Here is a 17,086-nt window from a genome sequence, read left to right as displayed (position 1 = left end):
TGTAAGACATTACGTCTTGTCAAATTTTAACTTTAATTTTTTCGCTGATATAAAAACTGTACACCCGAGAATTTGATATAAATTTTAACTTGATAACTTTATGCGTTTCTAAAAAAAACCTCGATGAATAGAGGGACTAATGGACAGCAAAGTGATCTTGTAAGGGTTCCTTTTATGATACAGAACCCTAAAAAGAGAGCAACACTATAATATGTAATGAGAGGGAAGGAAACGCGTCACGGTGCTCGGTATATTATCAGCCGCAGGATATCCACTGCTGAACATGGGTACTCCTCTAAGATTTTTAGATCGACCTTTTGGAAGCAACTAGCATCCAGCGACCTCTTGCAACTTTTATTAGGTCATCTGTCCACCTGTGTCGACGTCCGACACTACGATTGCCAGTGTATGGCCTTCACACCAGAACCTACGTGCACCATACATTGCCGTTGTAGAGGATAATTAACAACCTAGCCGAACTAAACTACCAGCCTTTCACTAGCTTCCTTCTTAATTAGCGTTTTTAAAGATAAGGACCCAAAAAAGAAAGGCAGGAGGAAACTCCGGCATTAATTTCTTCATCCTTAATTATTAATTGCTTATTTTTAAAATATGATTTACCATTTATTCACTACAGTTTAAGTAATTAATGCACACGGCATTTCAATCAACAAAATAATTAACATTAGAAATATTATGAGGTATAAATAGAGCAATTAAAGCTCTTATAATTTAATTAAGCAATGGTCAAAAATAGCTCGTGGCTCGCAAACCAACTTGTTAAATTTTGTTCACTCAGCCGTACACCAGCTACACCAATTTGCTGGTACAGTTCTGTCTAGCTGTGGTTACCACCGTTTTATCCGAAACATGTGAGCTCGTTGCGCACTGGATAACTAACTTAACAATGTGCACGAAGCACTCATTCGCTACCACTCTCAATTAATTCAAGCACTTACACTATCCGGTTTCGCTCCTTAGCCAATTCTGTATTAAAATCGTGTATACATTTTCAACATTCATAAATAAATTGTATGATTTATCATGTATTAAGATGTATGATCTTAAATAACCGCAACGATATAAAATATTACTTAACACGAATGCAATGTTGTGTCTAAACTTGTTGACTTACAAATTCCAATAACATTACTCAAGCTCAACATAATATTTCAGTAAATATACGCAGAAAGTATATAATCATTTGATTCTTTTTTATTTAAACCCTCATTCTTATAGTTATACATACTGATTTTTATGTTTACGCGAATGCTAGACATTCAAATAATGCGTAACACGTTTTATTTAAATTTTTATCGTTCCTATTTTTACACTCAATTTCTTGTTCTTGTAACATATTCTTTGAATACACCTAATGATTAATAAATCGGTGCTTAACGAAATATTATTTTATTTTTTGCTATTATTTTACAAACTATGATACTATCAACAAATGTTGTATTGGAATTTACTTGACTAACTCAACAAGGCCGTACATACCAGACAATCTAATTGTTACGATTTAGTTCTCATGTACTCAGTTGAAAGCTGCCACTTTGTATTTCGCATACATTTTGTATATTATGTATAAATCATTATCATGTCATTTTGTTATGCTTCCTATGCAGTAATATATAGTTAATTTTGTTATTGAAGCTAAATTGTTGTCCTTTTTATTCTAAATAATCTGATTTTAGTCGAATTGATCATGACCACCACATTTGTCTATGACTTACGAAATAAGCGAAACTGGAACACGAATTATGACTTTAGACTATATTTTATCGATGATCACGATCATTGTGTTCTTGAGTTTTCTATGACCACGAAATTGAAGGGATATTATTGTTAACGCTTTTCACACCTATGTCACGTAAGTGGATTAAAGTACAACTATTTCGATTCAATGATTACTTGTACCTCAGTTTCTTATAGGCACCGACTCCAAAATTGATAAACAGAATATAGGTAATGTTAAATTATTTTTTGGTTTTTAGTGGTTTTTGAAGGCAATTAAATTTTTTGTGTTAATAATAATCATGAGAACAAATGGCAAACGCTCTTTCAAACATAAAAAGAATTTATTAAATCAGTTGATGCCTCTTCCAGTAACTCCTTACTGTTAAGAAATTGTACTTTCCATCATCAGCTCAGCTACATAAGATAATGATTACTGATTACCATACGCAAGTACTTAAGTTACTTCATAAAATTTGCGAAAAACGATGTGTAAGCCTATAAAATTTGAGGGTTGCCCTCAATTTCTCCATCATCCAATCATCAGATCCTGACTTGGTGCCTATGGAACCATTTCAGTATCTCCTTTCGAACAAAAAAAATATTTTGAAAATCGGTCCACAATTGGCGGAGTATGAAATCGCGTATGAAACACAAAAAAAAATCTGAAGAATTGAGAACCTCCTCCTTTTTTTGAAATCGGTTAAAAATGTATTCATTCGTAACTAAAATATTACTTAGGTTAGTTTCAAATTTAATGAAAGCGAATGAAAAATTATATTATAGCTACTATCAGCTTTTGCAGCAACCTTTGATTGCATGATTTATCATATTTATTTTTCTATGTGGGCACGCCAATGTGACTCCACTGAACCTGATGGTAAGCGGAGATCCATACAGATTGTCGATTAACGAGAAATGATTACCCTTCGAAACAAATATGCCCGTTCAAACCATTATTTATATAGGGGCTGATCTCAAAAGAGGATATCCTTTAGTTTTACACCATATCCTACCAAACACCAAAATAATTTCATCTACATCGCGATCGAAAGCTGTAGAAATTAACAGATCTTAACAGATCGCTTAAACAATTTGTGATGCTCATTTATAATTGAATTACGGAAGCCATTTGCGGTAACGCGGTAAGTGCTGTGTACTGTGTAGTGCTATTGAGACCCGAGCTGTCCCGAAAATTATATATGGTCACTTCATAATAAATATCAGTGACTATTATTCACTGTTAAACAATGTTTTCAAGTAACATGGGTTTCTGTTCCCATGGTATTTGTTATAGGAATTTGTGTGCAACGTGGTGGTCTATCACCTAGAAGAAGCGACGAGTGCAGTTCGCTGAACAGACGCCACTCAGTACACTCGTGGGGCTTATTTTTCAAGCTTGTTTTTCAGTGACAATTAAGTTTGACTCGAAAAATTTCTAAACCAAATCTAATGTGGGAATATCAAGCCTATAATAACCTACTCCTTTTTTAAAATCCGTTAATAATAGTAGAATGGCATACTTACTATCGCTGCATCAAAACTACATAATGTAATTTGGTGTTGGATTGGTATGGGTCCGCCTACATTTGCCTGTATTATTAGAAGAAAGACCTCGAAGAACTATTTAGGCGAAGACAGCTGGAGAACCAAGTTCACACACATCTCTATAATACCTTGTCGTGTTTATTTGTATTTATTTATAGAAAATGCTTCAGTATTAATATTTTATATCAACATGTCAAACGAATTTCAATGTTTCACGAGTCACGAGCACTCCCGGTGTCAATTCAAATTATATTCATTAATATTAAATACAGCAAACATTGTTTTCACGGTGAGGTAAATGCATAAATTTAATAATTATAACCCTTTAGACTTTGATTTTAATGCACTAAATTGCGATGGAATACACAATAACCATGGCATTTATTTGACATTGACAGTAATGGATAATATCTGGATTAATTTTATTTAACTTTAACTAATTGACATAAAATTTTGTGGGAGCACTTTCACATGTAGAGTTATTTTTCACTTTAATTTAGCGTAAAAGACGGTTAATGCACCTTCCCGAGCAAACGGCCGTGAACATTTGTTCCATACATAACGGCACGCGAGTTACAGGCGGAATATGCAAAATATTTACGAAAAAAATCGTATAAAAAATAAATTTTAGGTATTTTTAAAATTTTAGGCACCCTAATAGTCCTAATTAAATTGTCTATCTAATAGTGTTAGTTGCACATTAAAATGACGTCTACTTTAATAGTGGCACGCAGTCAAAAATGTTTGTGGTATTTTCATTATAAAATTAAGCAATAACTAATTTAAAAATATTAAACAATTAAAGTTAAGATAACATATCACAGCAATGTGATATTTTTTATTAGCATATCAAATTCCGAAATAATAACTCCTGGAAATACGGGTAACGCGCCGTTTTTCCGGGGGAGCGCCACATAAGCATTATTAGAAGTAGAAATTTTAATGATCCTCAAAGTGGTACTCGTGCTCAGTTTTCAGATGCCACCAAGTTTAATTATAATATATATTTCTAGCTATCCGACAGACGTTGTCCTATCTTAGCTATGGATATTTAATTCGATATATAATTAATTTAAAAAATATGTTTATTATTATAATGCTCTTAGATACACGCATTCTGTCAATCACTGACAGTTATTTGAAAAAACTTAAACTTCCGCTCAATTTCCTTCATTTTTTCTTTCATAAGAACCTTCTCCTGGCAATAATTAATGCAACAAAAAAAGAATCATGATGCGATGACCGAGGGAAACAGAGATTCATTTTTATATTTATAGATATTTATATAGTACGGAATTATAGCGAATTCTAAAGAACTAGAAGATTTTAAATGATTCAGAACAATTTCTAGATGTAAAATATTTGTAGACTTTCAAAATATATTGCGCGGTTATTGGAAAAAGGATAATTTTTATTTTTACTGTTTGTTTCCACGCAATGTTTCAAACAAATGTCCCTATTATATATTGAATTAGCTATATACTCTGAAGTAACGACGTCGGCGAAACAAGTAATTGTAAACATGAACAAAACTTGGAACTTCTACTGTTTTTCTGCAGCAGAGAGATAACTTTGTTCTGCAAAAGTCTTGCTCTATCTCGAAACCAAGAATCTAACCAGAACAATTACCTTTATATTATTTAACATACAACCGAGATAGATTTGACACCAGCTACATTTTCTACTTTGATTTATTGTTACCTACGTTCGTTCGCGTCATGATATTTCTCTAGGGAACCTCTCATTTCCGGGATGAAACAACCAACAAAAATTACTAGATTCTCATGGGAATGTTAATAGCTTGCTTTAATACTTCGAAATGAATTACTTTTCTAGATTTTATAATTTTATGTGGAGCTGTTTTGCCTGAAAATATTGTAAAATGAGATTGACTGAGTCACAAAATAGATTACACTGTGCAAAGCAAAGAAATTATAAATTATATAAAAACAATATATTTTATATTTAATTTTTATGATTTATAAGCTAAAAGATTTGACTAAATAATATCAATTTTATAATACTTATGACACGATTTTTAATCCAATAACACCTTCCAAGAATCAAAGTGGGATTAGTGCACAAATCTTGAGGAGTAGCAGGGAGGTAACATCCGAGAGGCGGTACCAGACTGCATCGTTCATTTATATGCTAATAGCCGAGTCTGTGACTTACAAGTCCCTTTCAACACCACAATACTCGAGCAAAACTACACCCACAAGAAAATCTAAGTAAATCTCATTACATATTATCTTTACCCAAACTATTTGTAGAGCAATATTGTTTTGAAATGTATGTTTTTTTTCTGTAGCCGCCACTAATTCCAAAAATTAGATGTAATGTTAGGTGAGCAGTTATAAAAGAAGCACGTGGTTGTATTATAGCTTAAGAGCTAAGTCCACATTGTAAAAGTTTTTGTAACATGGTTTTCGCGGTATTGGCTTCCCTGCAGGGAATAACGTCGGGCAGGCAACCAGTTGTAAAAACTAGAAAATTCTTTATGTAACATGTAACTAAACATGTTGCGCTGATTCTACGTCGGAGTAAATAAGGTTAGGAGGAATGTTCTGTAGAATTATGTGTTTTCCGCTTTTATACATATGTTCGCAGGACGATTGCCTTTCTAAGATATGTATGATCCCCGAAGTAAGTAGTAGTCTGCGTTAGATAATGATTTTTCTGCTCACTGTTAAATCTAAGTTGGAACCTCGTTGAAGACAATAGACAACCCCCACAAAAAACCTACTTATCCAGCGAAATATTTGGTATCACACTTTTTTAACAAGCACAGCAAAGTGCCCCGCTGCACCTGATGGTAAGTAGAGTGGGGTCCAATAGAGTGTCGACTAAAAAGAAATAATTATCCCTTAACCATCGACACAATTATGCTGGCCTGTTGGAACCGAATATACATAGGCTGATCCCAGAAGCGACACACTTACATGGGCCACTATGGCGGAGTTTAACACCTTGTATGGTGATTGTTATCCTGGCGGATATATCTTACAAACAGCAAACCTTCTGCCTTCCCCCAAAATGAAAATAACTTAAGTGCTATGAATAAATATCACCTACATACGATACATTTATATTAGGTTACAGCTGGAAAATAAAGCGTTAACGGTCCACCCGATCCTGCAGTTGAAGTACCATAGCTAAATCGATTATGTGTCTATTGACATGGATGAATCTAAGCGACCCGACGCCCCTTTGTAGTCCATTAGTAACATTAAATGGAAAATATTAAGGCACAGCGCAGACGTTTTGAACTTGTACCTAAAAGATACTCTACTTATATGCTACTGTGGAATTATATGTTGCTGAATATAGAAATTATTGCCTAACTCGTTAGCTCATGTATACTCATATATAAAACTGAAGAGTTTGTATTTGTTTGTTTGTTAGATCGCGCATATCTCAAAAACTACTAAACAAATTTTGAATTCGTTTTCTGTTATTATCCCTGGGAAATATTTATTCTAGAAATTCTTTTCCATACGGGTGGCGCCGTAGGCAAAATCTAGTCAGCTACAAAAATAATTCATTGATTGAAAATTCCCAATGTAAATCGTTCCATAATAAATACCGCATGAAAACAAATGCATAACATATTATTTGAACAATTCCAGCTAACTGAGTATTACGGGCTAGCTTACCGCAGAATGTTCTACTTAACAGCTCTTGGAGACGAAAGCAAACAGATATCAACAGAACAAGCGCGTTATTGTCGCCAGAATCTCTAGTTTATTTCAAGACAGCTGACAGTCCTGATTTATAGGGCATTAAGCTATCATTTATAATCAGGTATACCTAAGAAAAACGTATTTTAGATAAAAATGTACCGGCAAATGTTCGCTGTATCTACCTTCTTCTAGCTAGGGCCCGTTGTCAGTCTTGGCCCACTAATGTCCTTATTTATACCACAACTTGTTATAATAAACAAAATATTATTATCAATGCAAATATTTTTCGAAGGTTTGTCGAAACTAAAAAAACCAAGAAATTAATAAAGACTAAAGTCCATTATATTATTTAAGTATGCTTTAATCGGCTTTATCTATGTCATGTACCCTTCAATAAATTGATATTAACAACGTAAATTAGTATTTTTTTCATATTGTTATATATTTAAATTTAAACTTTAATATGAGTTATACTAATGCCCATATTTCATTATTTTGCTGCTACTGTTTTGTCACTATCTATTGGCTGAGTTTATATCGTGTCATAATCACTAATGAATTTCGCAACAAAACCCCAACCTGCTCAGCTATACAGACCAAGTAAAAGCGAAGTTTTCGTCCCAAGATTTCTTCATTAAATTATCCTTTGCGGAGGGTAATTTTGAAAATTTTATTTTCGTTTTATATTTACAAAAGAATATGTAATGACACGAGGGTTGTAAGGTAACGTGATACTGAAGCTGTTTCTTTAATTTCGGACGATGCATAAATAACCAATGTCTTTCTCACACAACGCGATGCGGGAAAATGTGTTGGTTTCTCACAAAGTCACCGTGGCCACGCAGTAAAGCTGTAATCACGTATTTTTCTTTTCGCGCCGCTCCCCTAAAAGCCTTCCCTGTGTGTACATGCTTTATCTGAAGTGTTTGTGAGAAAGAAACGGATTTAACGGAGCTTTTTGTTTCCGTAAATATGTAGTAAACACAAGATGGTGCCATGAACGACACAATGCACATCTTTTATTCTCACTCTCTAAAATATATCCAACATTAGATTTATTCATAAAGGCAATAAAACACAAGCAAATAAAAGTAATTGTATCACTGGCAGCAAACTGGATTCCAAAAGGAATATAATATTATTGAACTTTTTCATTATACGTAATGGGGTCGGAGGCAGACACAACTTCATTAAATATGAGCTTTCGCCGTCAATTTGAGATTTCGGCGCGGAACAAAAGGGGATCAAAAGATCCGTCAGGCAACATCTGACTAAACAAATTCGGCCGGCTGTTCGTACTTTATAATGAAGTACCTACGTTAGTTAGGCGCGATTATAGAACGGTGAGTAGAAGTTCGTGCATAAATTGCGCTCCCGGGACGTTTTTGCTATAGCCGCGAGACTTCGACAAGAAAGGGAGGCATTCCGAACAAAGGAATGTGAGACATGCGGTCCCCGCGCACCCCGCCCACTGCCGCCCTCCCGACCTCATACTTGTATTTTCACCAAACCACATTACCATCTTTGAATTCCGTCTCGCCATGCTAGCTTCTCTAAGAAAAACAGTTCCGCGCCACGTTTTATCTACCCTTTTAATTCCATTAGGTGTTATCATTTAAAGTGCATCCCAACCTATCTGGATATTTCTATTTCTGTGCAATTTTAATGCTCTGGAAACTCTACCGCGTGCCTCAGTAATTCTAATAACGTAATTACATCCCAACAACACTGTGTATGTCATATAACTTATTCCCAGGCGCTCTTACAGGCACATTCCTAAATATTCATGGTTAAAACTTTACCGAGTACAAGATGAACTTTTCAAAGCGTATATTTTTGCTCACCAGCAAGAAGGGTCGAGGGAATAAGAGCGAAAGCATGTACACTTCACTCGATTTCACTTCAGCTGAAATTAAAGCTCGGTAGGGATCAACGGTTTTTAAGATTGCGGTCTCCCTTTGTTGGGTGTCACGAAATATAAAATACGCAACCGCGCGGCCCGAATAGGCCCACTTGCGGAAAGTCGATTGTCATTGCCCGTGACGAATGACACGCGTTGTAAATGCCAGACAAATAGCCGATTTGTGGCCAATTCGTTAGAATTTATTACGAACTATGACTGGACGATATTTCAAATGTTTTCACCGAGTTTAATGGGGATTTCTTCACTGATACGTTTCCGCCTATTAATAACCACTGATTAGACCACACCAAGCAAATAAACAGAATATAAGCGATTAATCGTTATAATCAGTAATGTTGATAGCATCTTGCACATACATAAAACGTGGTAGGGTGGCGAAATTTAATTTCACGCAGTCAATAAACTACGAATTTAAACTGTTAGTACAACAAAGTTTTGTAATAGCGTTTACAGGACTAATGGGCCATTCCTAAAGGACGGCGGATAGGTTGTCCTTTGTTACATCCATGTAATAAAATTACAGTGCTCGGGTTAATGGTTGCAATATCTGAACAATAGTTTATTTGCTGCTCGATAGAGTGTATATAGTGTGTATATGTGCTTTTGTCTAAGGTCGGGGCGTTTGAACTAATGACGCTCATTTCTTGGGTTCTCGTGGTGATAAAACAAAGTAGTCGACCTAAAAGGCACACGAGAGGTAATGGCACGCATTTCATGCTCGTGGTTTTTACACGAAGGAACATAACGTTCTTGCAGTCGATTTAAACGTTACTTAAAAATCTGGCAAGTAATATTGTTTTAATTGCGGGTCTTGCTTAAAAACAAGCGTCAGTCAAACCGACCATATTCTTTGAACAATACAATGAGTGTTAATTCGTTGACTTAGAAGTTTATTAACATTAACCAAGGTCCTTAAGGAAGGACGAAACAAAATATTTGTTCAACACTGTTATTGCGGTATTAGGTACACTACGTTTTTTTTCTCTTTATCAATACAACATAATTTAATAACGATGCTGATGTTCATAACAAATCAATTTGGAATAGGATAGGAATAAATGCTGATAATCATATATATATGACACTAGGTGAAAAGTTTCTAATATAATAAATCAATCAGGATACAAACTGGAAGATATAAATCTTAACCTCCCTGATCAGCCTTTCAGAATTGGTAAAGCTATAATAACAAACACCCACATTGCTACAATTATTGTAATATTCATTACGTACATTTACGCCCCGAACACGTTTTATTAAGGAACGATAAACATCCTCAATTATTAGGCAGTTCTAACAATTCTTGATTACTCAACGTTAGCCGGCTCGACCGTAGTGCTTTGCTGCTATTGCTTGAGATAAAAACAATAAAACATCACTTTCTAAGCCCGAACCATCTTCCTTACACAATTCCCCTTTAAGGAACGAGGACGCAACAAAATTTCGTCCATAATGTGGGCGGTCGTAGGTGGTAGCGATTATTAAACTTCAGCTGACCGACATGCTAATTACCCAGTCATTAGTAACTAAAATTATGATGATGTTACTCATACTAGCTTGTGCATAAAATTATTACGTTTGATAAGTCGGTGAAAAACACAAGGCGTTACTACACACAAAACTTTTGAAAGACAATTCCAAAAATGTTACATCAAATAAATAACCGGCATAATAATAAAAAAAAAACTAGTCTCTTTAAAGCGCTACAAATGGTGTCCACTGCAATAGAGATTGTTTATTATACAATCTAAATAAATAGACATTGATATTATTTTACTAGTCTATTTTCGTACGACTATTGTCTCGTCACTGCCCCTTCTATTAACCCACTAAACTAAACCAAATACTATTATTACACTTTCTAACAAAATTTCGACAATACTTGCATACTACATACGCTTAACTAAAAAAATGTGCAATTTAATTTTGTTTATGTATTTAAATGATAACACGAGTTAACTGCTCACAGTGCAGTGCCCTCCAAAACTATTAACTACAACACTTCGTGCCGGAGCACTAAGATCTTCACCGTCGACATTAAAATATATCTTCTCAGTTTACTTTTCATATCTAATCCTCAGCCTAATAAAGTAAATATACTACCTAACCTAACCAGAACACAACAACGATAAGACATAGTTATTTGGTGAAAATAGACAATACAGTGGCTCATGTCCAAAAGGGTTTTTTGGTATGAAATCCAACTGGATATATAAATGGGCTTTCAATAGCAATGTCAGCAAATAGGTCATTCAAAATCTTCAAACAGAACATAAATAATGTAGTTGCAGCTTCAACGTGTACTACTACTGCGAGAAAATTAAGTTTCTGTACAACTACCAAAATTATCGCGGCGACGGTCGCGATAATTTCAGGCAAGGAATTCTGTCGTAGTATACCGTGTGACGGTGTTAGTGCCAGAGTTTGTTTTCGTTGTACGTTCTCATGTACTTTGCTTTTATTTAATATATTTCTATTACCTTGTTTAAATCTTTTCACGATAAGAATTTATGCTACACACAATCGTCTATCTAACGCACGGACGATAGTATAAAATCGTAAATGAGAAGCGGTGTTTACTTTCTTAGACATTGACTATATTGAATGTATACTGACTATCCTAAAATGTAGATTAAGGCGATACCTCAAGGTCCATTTTCATATGAACCTTATAAACACACGTTCTGATGACGTTGCAATGGATATTGCTTAACATTGAATTTCTTAACATTTTCGCTTATAACTTTTTTATTTATAGTTCTACGACAAAAGTTACTAGACCAAAGTTGTAGAGAATTTATTTTGCAACAAAAATGTTTATATTATTTTTTTTTGTCAGATAAATAGTTTAAGAGATACATCGTAAAAACCATTTCAACCCCTATTTTCAAGATGGCGGCCGTGGGACAAGGTTGGCGACCCCACAAACTTGGTTTTAGCTTTAGACTGACCCCCCCTACACTTCAAAAAAATAAAATTGCGTCCTCTAAAAAACGCAACCCCAAATGTAACTTTTCAATGGACTAAATACATAATAATATAAAAACGATCCATATACAAAATATTGAAGAAAAATTTAAGTTGCAACTTGCAAGAGGTTCAATTATTTGTTCGCTAAATGCTTTCAACACCCATCGATGTTTCTCATCGACTTTCCAGGTCCGTGCTTTCTTTTATCTTTAGCCAGTATTTAGTTTGCGAAGAAAATATTGAAGACAATTTTGTGATGTAAGTTGAATTTACATTTATTTTGTAACAAATTTTGTCGGCTAGGAGGTAGGCTTTAGGGTTACTCATAGCTTTTAGAGAAATGACACAATAATTCAATCATACGTATTTCGTATTTATTACTTATATTCCTTTTAAAAATTTAAATTTAGACCTTCCACGACCCTGGTATGGTGGCCTCAGTCCGGGGAAGCTGCTCTAACATCACCACTTTCTTGTCTTTCTTTTCAAAATATATTGTTTTACAAATCTTTAAATAAAAAATAAAACGATTTTACAAAAAGTCGGCAAAGATTTAAACAGACACTCCGGTAATACGTTAACCGACGCAACGCTAGAAAACGTGCGAGCTGGCCATTAATGAAACGAATGAGGATGCGAGACAGGACGGGATTTTTGTTGAATACCCTCGTTTACGATCCATTTGCGGTTCTATCCGCAGTTATTGATTACTAGACTTTGTTCTAGCTTTGCGACTAGCCGCGAAATTAAACTTCACAGTTAACCTGTAATTATCAAAATAGACACGGCATATTTTACAGGGAATCACTATACGAAATCGATCTTCAAATAGAATTTTATAATTTTATTACTTAATCGGCAAGTATAAAAGAGTAATATAATACGTATGATAAAGTTGATCAATAGTGTGACATTTATTTTAAGTGGCAAGATTGTGAATAGCTGTATATTTTTTGTAATAGGTACGACGTAGATAAGAAACTTTGCTCGTTGTGCGTGGCAGGCGCAACATAAATATTGCCGAGACAATTACTCGAATATTTTAGTTATAACATATCTATACAAACAAACAACTAAATAAATTATAAGATCTTCTTTCATAATATGCAAAAACACGTTATATTACCTAAAAATTAAGTATAAGTACCTAAGCCTAAAACCGAAATGCATCTTTTCTTGCAAAATCGACAGTAGTTTAAATCACCAGGCACAACTAATATTTAATATATTAAATGCAAAGTGGTTTCATCCTATATAACATACCTATAATTTTTAAACTAATATTTCGTTAGCAAGAAAGGCAAAAACTTCAAACTGAATAGGGACTTGAGCAGAACAACAAAGCATTTAGAAAGCAAAATTATTTAATAATACTCTACTGCGCCTGCGCATATGGCAGTACATATTTGAGCATTGGGAAATCTGTTCAAGTTGCCTCCGCAACCGCTGTACGAGAAGCCTCTGCAGAAGCGTTGCGTTATGTCAAAATAAAACCTGAAAATGAAGAAATTAAAAAAAAATTATAGAATTTTTATTCTGCAAACGTTGCATAATGCCCTTGAAGCCTTGCCTCAATTTTTTCTTTGTAATCCTAATATATTCTTAGTAATCCTAGTATGTACCATGGAACCTTAAATCGTGCCTCTCAAATAATGTAGGTATGGTACGTACCCACATTATAATTAACTTAAGACGTAAACTGCTTACGGCCAAGACGATGCCAATACTTTATCTGTTATTGGCATTCTTGCACCAGAAGTGACAAAAATGATTACTTCACCTAAACTCAGTATTCGCAGCCGAAGTGATTATATCTTTATACTAGCGGCTGTAGACCTTATTTTCTACATTTAAGATGTTGATGCTGCATTACAAAACGACAATGAATACCTTCCTCAGTGCATAACTCGTTAATATATACTCCTTTAGGCCTCAAAGATGTATGAGGTCGTGTAAATAATGTCCGAAGTGAGTGCTAAAAACAAATTTACCAAATCAAAACTTACATCGGATGGTAGTTATTACAGTCTCCAAAGTCCGGCTGATAACGGCAATATATCTTTTCCGAAACATTTGCTCTTGCTTCGTGTAAGCCAATTTCTGAAAATCGAAGATAATGAACAAGAAGCTATGTTAAGTTAAGCCGGGATAGCCTAGTTGGGTATGGAACGGACTGTCGAGACGAATGCCTGCAGATTCAAATCCCAAGAGCCCAAACTTCAGAGTTTTTCTAAAATTAAGTGGGTTTTCTTTGTATGTACGTAAACGCTTGCTTTAAAGGTGAAAGGAAACATCGAGAGGATACCTAAAAAGTTCTCTATAGGAATTTTGAAGAGAGGTTATTGAAGTCTAATCCCTCTCTTAAGTAGAGGAGGCCTGTGCCCAGCTGTGGGACATTATAATGCAGAGCTGATATTACTATTATTACAACTATGTCGTGCGCTTAGCAAATAACTCAAAAGAATTTGTCAAGTTCAAGTCAATTGCATAATGATTTCTTATGTTTACGCGAATGTTAGACATTGAAATTAAACTAATTTTCGGATTCTATCGCGGTGCTAGTATTTTATTTTCTCCCGACGTTTCGAAGACTTTGCAGCCTTCATGGTCACGGGGGGGACTGAGGTGTTGTTCATCCGTAAAGTCAAAGTTACAATATCTACCTACATTTTACAATTATACAACTTTTTTAAATTTTTTAAATTTTAGCTGTTGGTGGTCAGCTATATGTTCTTTTAAAAGAACATATAGCTGACGTGAAACACCGACGCTCGACGAAGTCTGCAGTCGCTGAACACTCTGAAGGAGGCGCCAATCATTATCTGCGACTAGACAAGCCACAAATCCTCGCCAAAGAACACCGATTCCTGCCTAGGATGATTCGCGAGGCTATTGAAATTAAAAAACATCCTAATTTCAATAGGGAAGATGGTTGGAAGCTTGCACAAGCCTGGGATCCAGTTCTACATTTAATTAAATCGGAACCCAAAAGACCGGCTGCCAGACTTCAAGACACTGTGAGCTCATTCTGCGTAGATCGGACCACCAACAGCTAAAATTTAAAAAGTTAAAAAGTTGTATAATTGTAAAATGTAGGTAGATATTGTAACTTTGACTTTACGGATGAACAACACCTCAGTCCCCCCCGTGACCATGAAGGCTGCAAAGTCTTCGAAACGTCGGGAGAAAATAAAATACTAGCACCGCGATAGAATCCGAAAAATAGTTTAATTTCAATGTTCAAGTCAATTGGTTAATTATAGTTTTAGATTTAAAACTTAAAATACACATCAATATTGATGACGTGTCGCAAAGTTTTAAACAAGTTTTAAATGATTTTTACTTTAGTTTTTAGAATATTGATAATGCCAACCATTAAAGTTTGCAATATGTATTTTAATACTGAGAAACGATGCGAAGAAAATGTATTTTTTGGATTAACACTATGGAATTAAAAAAATATATAATAAAATGATCATAAACACCTTTCAAACTAATTGGTAATATACTTTAATACGTAACAGATAATGAGGCATATTCCTACGTTTGTAATATTCCAAATACTTTCAAGGACTCAAAATAGTAATTCTATATTATTGGTAACTGTAGTTAATATAATATTATTTGGTATAATTTTCATAATATTTCTTGGTCCAAATCCAAGGATCAACATCATTCTTAAAAGCTACTAAATGCAAATATACAAAGGATTGTAACCGAAAATCGTTATTCCTGATTTTTTCACTCACCTTGACAACGGTCGCGACATTCATTTCTCGTTTCGAAGTGATTTTTGCTCTTACCGCACAGACCAAATGTAAACGTTTTACAATCCTCCATTTTTACGTCGTAATAAAATCTAAAATTTATATCATATTTTATAAGCCCAATGGACAAAGCGATGGATATTTAAAGGATTACGAATGCTTTTAAAGCAAATGTTCCATAAACCACCGTCATATAGCGCATTAAGTTAAAAAAAATCTGAAATACTAGATATAGGTGCCCTATTATTGAGGCATTGTAAATTAAGGAATTAATGCTCGCGGCTCATCACAGTAAATAAACAATATAGCACGCCATAGGGATTATAAAAATTTAAAGAATCGTTTTTTAAATAACAAATTCCTTAGCCTCACGCGTTTTCCCTTCCATTGGTTGCCAGAAGTGAATCATGTATTATTCGTGGCTTTAACCATAACAAAGATAAATAAATGCTTGCAGTACTTCGGTTGCAAAGGCTCCCCGTCGGTACAATCGAAACCATTAGGCTGAAATTTGCACCACACACTCCAGTCGTAATCGCTTATGTTGTCTGGAAGCAAGACGTGCATCTGCATAAGACAAACTCGACAGCGGTAATTACGAGCAATAATACCTATTGTATCTATTTAGGCTATTGTTTTCTATTGTCCCCTATGTCAATCGCTACTATTGTAACCATCTCAATAATGAACATGTACGAATAGAATTGCAATGCTTCCGACATAAATATATATTAACCCTGAAAGAGGATAGACTAATTAAATTACTTATAATTTATTTCTGCAATGTAGTGTAAAATACATTATATTTACATAACGTAATACTTAACACCTAACTTGTAGCAGCCCATATAAACCTAAATTTAACTCACCACGTATTTGTTGTGCAACTATGCCTTTCACGTCGAAACATATTATTTGAAAATATAAAAATACTGTAAAGGGTACAGCGAACATGATAAGAAAATGTTTTTCAAATAACGTGTATTTTATTGCCCATAATATTTATTTTTCAAATATAATATAACATTGGAAATAAGCATTTTAACAATCAGGGAGAAAAGCTTGGCCCTACCAATGTACCTAGTCGATATTTTTAAGAATATCTCCCCTTCAAGGGCGGAGCGGAAGCCAAACGTTGTATCGCTTTCTTGCAGCGACTGCTTTCGATACTCAGCAGGTATAGATTTATAGACATTTTCCATAACCCAGTCAACAAGAACTGTCTGTTCTACACGTCTCTCGATGATGTATTTCTTCGCATGATAATCCATCTTTCCCTTAAGCGTATAATACACTTCCATTACTCGTGCACGATACGCTGCTTCCAACTGAATTTGTATACACTCTTTCTTTGCATCAATTAATAATTTCTGCCCTTCTGCTCTCCATTGAGCTTCCTTCGAAGATTTTATAATATTTTCATACATGTCTATTTCATCCTGTCTTGTTTTCTCTAA

The 17,086-nt window shown here is 34.6% G+C and overlaps 1 long non-coding RNA gene across 1 annotated transcript; it reads right to left on the bottom strand.

Annotated features, from left to right (window-relative positions):
• Positions 1 to 15,617: 15,617 nt before the first annotated feature.
• Positions 15,618 to 16,765, bottom strand: LOC119190863. The gene is made up of 3 exons (XR_005113238.1): positions 16,499 to 16,765; positions 16,090 to 16,177; positions 15,618 to 15,721 (listed from the first exon to the last, which is right to left on the bottom strand). It is a non-coding gene; the product is annotated as an uncharacterized LOC119190863 (long non-coding RNA).
• Positions 16,766 to 17,086: the final 321 nt, after the last annotated feature.

Source organism: Manduca sexta, chromosome 27 (genome assembly GCF_014839805.1).
Source record: "Manduca sexta isolate Smith_Timp_Sample1 chromosome 27, JHU_Msex_v1.0, whole genome shotgun sequence".
Lineage (NCBI taxonomy): Eukaryota > Metazoa > Arthropoda > Insecta > Lepidoptera > Sphingidae > Manduca > Manduca sexta.
The sequence above is the reverse complement of the archived record's forward strand: the minus strand, read 5'-3'. Positions and strand labels throughout refer to the sequence as shown.